This window comes from Beta vulgaris, chromosome 2 (genome assembly GCF_026745355.1).
Source record: "Beta vulgaris subsp. vulgaris cultivar EL10 chromosome 2, EL10.2, whole genome shotgun sequence".
Lineage (NCBI taxonomy): Eukaryota > Viridiplantae > Streptophyta > Magnoliopsida > Caryophyllales > Amaranthaceae > Beta > Beta vulgaris.
In genome coordinates, this window is record NC_079203.1 from 12,816,779 (window position 1) to 12,820,786 (window position 4,008).

The window sequence follows — 4,008 nt, forward strand, 5'->3', positions numbered from 1 at the left end:
GTTTCTAAATTGGTCACCAATCGAATTTTAGGTATAGTTTGTAGTCTCACCTAATTTATGTCTATAATGCAACTGTCAAAACTATTTAAGTGCATTTAGTTTTTTCATATTTTTAAGATTTTTAAAGATAAGTATTTTTAGGAAGTGTTGATGGATTATTAGTGAAAGTGTTAGTTATTCTGATTTTTGTTTGTTGTTTTTCGTTTACTAAATCTGAAATAAGAATGGGAATATGAAATGGAAATGCTCTAGTTAGCTACACTTACACATATAGTTTTTCAATATCGATCCATTGTTCTGGTTGAAATTTATGGATTAGATAGTTTACCATGAATTTTGACTTGTATCAAATACTTCTGCCAAATATTGTCATAATAAAATAAAATTTTGATTATCGTACATTTATTTGTATTAGGCCCTCATTTTAAAGATTAGAACAGGGCCTCCAAATTGTTTAAGATGGCCCTGCTCAGTGACTATTAGTATAGCAAAATGACAATAAAGCTGAGTAGTTCTGTCATGATTTTGCTATTTCTTCTCGACATGTTACTTGATTATGATGATCACGTGTCATAGTCGCTATATTTGACAAAGTTTAAAATATGAATTAAAAGAAAGTATCGTAAGGGTAAGGGAGAATAGAAGAGGTAGAACTCCTGCATCAGAAAGTGAATTTAGTGAAGAAATGATGGACATCTGCAAGGAATTTGTCACTATACATGGGGAAATGGTGCTTCTGAAAAACTATATCTCCCTTGACTTTGCAGGTACAGACGCTATATGTGTTGCTTTATGTATAAATTACCTAATATGATTCATAAGATGCTTTCCCTAATCATAGGGAGATGCTGCATCCCGAAAGTATAGCTCCCTAAATTTTGCTGGTAAAGTTGTTTCGTATCTCCATTATGCTGTAGATATTAAGAAAAATGAGTTCATATCCTAACGCTGATGTGCATCCTCTGATTTTGAAATTGATAGGACTTGTCAAGATATTAAAAAAATATGACAAAAGAACAGGAGGATTGCTGCGACTTCCTTTCACACAACTTGCAGCACATCAACCCTTCTTTACCACAGAACCTCTTACCTGATTAGTACGGGAGTGTGAGGCGAATCTCGAGCCCCTTTTTCCATTAGAGGAGGAAGTCACTGAACCAATATCTGGTCCTCGGAATCAAAACCGAACAGATCCTGCATCCTCTGATACATCTTCATTAGGGGATGCATCCCATGATATATACTGTAGTACCCTGTCTACAATCAGAACCATACAAGGCCTCAGGATAAGTTCAACGTATAATCCATTGTCTTTTGCTGTAATATTTAGGGACCAAGATGATGAAGGCAGTGGAGCTGTAATAGCTGAGAACTCTCCTTCCAACAATAACCGTGCACAACCTTCAGATAATGACGAAACTGCTGACCAAGATGATCTCGGTTCAGCAGAACCATGATTGTCAGAAAGCTTGCAGCTTTTGCTAAAAACTTGCGTCTCCTCAGAAGCAAAAATTAAAATCTGGGTACGAAAAAGGTTACTCACAAAACCATTCTCCATAGAAAAAAAGGTATATTGACATTTTGACGTTTTGTTTTAGTAAACTAAGGTATTGCCAGTTTGAGCAAGAATGTCATTATACCTATTTGTTCCGTGGAGAACTGTTAGCTAAATAGCCATACTCTTTGGGTAAAGGTTTGAATGCAGAACTGGTTTTGTATTTTTTTAGTTTAACCACGCCACATCACAATTCTTAGATAGTAAGCTGATGGTGAGGGAAGCACTATCCTTCCAGAGAGTACCGGTTGTTTAACTTTGTTCTCAGCGGGAACACAACGATGTGTTAATTGTATGTTCTGCTGAGTCTAAATTAGTAGTTTATTTATTATCATATAAACGGTTAAAAAATAATATATCATCACAGCAGGGATTGTACAACTATGACGATTGTTTTGACAGTTATGTGTATTGTTGTTACAATTTGCTCGATTGCTCTTTTCAAGCTGTGAGGTGTACTTGTCATAAATTATCGCACGATTTTAAAGTGAGTAATATCCCAGGATTTTTTTTTTTGTTTTTGTTTTTGTGTAATTTTGGAGAAAACTGTGAGTATTCTAGAAATTGGAAAATTTAGATAATTAGATAATTGGGTGCTTAGAGAGAACGTTCTCTCATTGAAGATAAGTATGGGACACGTGCAAATCTAATAGTAGCAGGTTCATCACTGAAGATAAGTATGGGACACGTGCAAATTAGCAACAACAGTCCCATTCATAAAATTCGTGTAATTCCCATTCCAAAGAAAAACATGGAGTATGAGCCGAAAGTAAACGTAATTTGGAAGCTTCTATGTTAAACAACAACTTGGACTGTCCACGACCTTCCTTAATAAAATTAAAATGGCCATTCCATTGAATCTTGAAGTTAAGGCATCTTTCGAAAGTTTAACTTGTTTTTAGGGCAAATATTCAAAAACAATGTCCCGGTTGAGATATTCTAACCAAGCGTTACATCATCTACACACCATTATGACATCTTTGTAATCAAAGGCCCGTGATCAGGCTTGTGTTTTGGCCCGCCAATTTGCCTGCCTTGAGTGCTTCTGGCCTATCAGTCTGCTTAGGTCCTACATTACTTTCTAGCCTATGCACACGTTTACTGTGGAGATACACATACCACTTCTCTCATTTTCTGCTTCTTGCAAATGATAATTGTAGAGAGAGAAATTAAAGGTGCAAAGTTCGTTACCCAACTGAATGTAGAGCAAGTTTTCTTACTTTTGTCAGTATTGTTGTGGCAATACCTATGGGATATGACTACAAAGGCTACAACATACTTCAAATCTCATCATTTCATATCTTCAAATTTCATCTGTCATTTCTTACTCACTGAAAATTTTCAACATTCATATGCTTTGAATTAGGTTTCTAACGTTTACCAGTTCATAAATATTTTATTTCTAACGGCTAATTTTTTTTTTCATCTTTCATTTAAGCGCCAAAACATCATTAGTATTTTCCGCACAATTCGTATCCTCATCTTTCTGTATTATTTCAATCTCCTTAAGTTTCAAGTATCAAAGTTATAACTTCCTAAATCTCTCAATATTTTTATTAGCTCTACATAAGGGAGAAAAACTAACACTTTGATCTTAAAATAATTACTACTACAAAATTATTTGTGCTTTTGGGGAAGACTTTTTCGAGATCATTCAAGTAGCCTTTGAAGTTGTGATCCCCGCATTTCCCAATTCTATTCTTAAGATATTGGTTGTAAGATCTAACTCAATTTTATTTCAATCATTTTTAGTTTATTAATAATAATCTTTTTTATTTACAATTATATTATTAGTACTTTATCAACTATTTTTTTTTTATTATTGCTAATTGATTCTTTTTATATTAATTATTAGTTGTTAGTTGTTATCTTTGTTAATTTTAGTCAATTGTAACGTGTTGTCGGTTCTAAATCTCTTAGAATTAGTTATATTAATTGTAGCTTGTTATTTTTGTTAATTTTAATTAATTGATTATTAGTTCTTGTCAATTTCTTGAAACAATTGCATCAAAACCAAATACCTCCACCAAAAAAGTAAAAAATATAGCTACTTCTAGTGACCAACCTAATCCAAATGTGTCTATACCACCATCTCAAAATATGGGATTCCATCATTATAGCTAAATGAACCAACTGTTTTATGCAGTCGGTGTAAATCCCCTTATGGGATTCAACCAAACCCATACCAACCCCATTACGAATCTGGCACACCACATGATCCTAGTTCTTACCACTCCACCGAAACTTTACCTCAATTTTCATCAACAACGGCTAGCATGAAATCCAAATCTTCTAGTGAACACTTAGTACATAGGCCCTTCCACGAAATTCCAAACCCTTTCCAAAGCCTCAGCCTAGACACCTCGCTAAAACAATCAGGGCCATAGACACATTGTTTGCAGGGCTGTTCCTAAATATTATTGGGTCCAGGACAATGTATAAAAAAAGGGCCC

The 4,008-nt window shown here is 34.3% G+C and overlaps 1 pseudogene; it reads left to right on the forward strand.

Annotated features, from left to right (window-relative positions):
• Positions 1–459: 459 nt before the first annotated feature.
• On the forward strand, positions 460–1,718 carry LOC104887396 (SPX domain-containing protein 4-like; annotated as a pseudogene).
• The last annotated feature ends 2,290 nt before the right edge of the window (positions 1,719–4,008 follow it).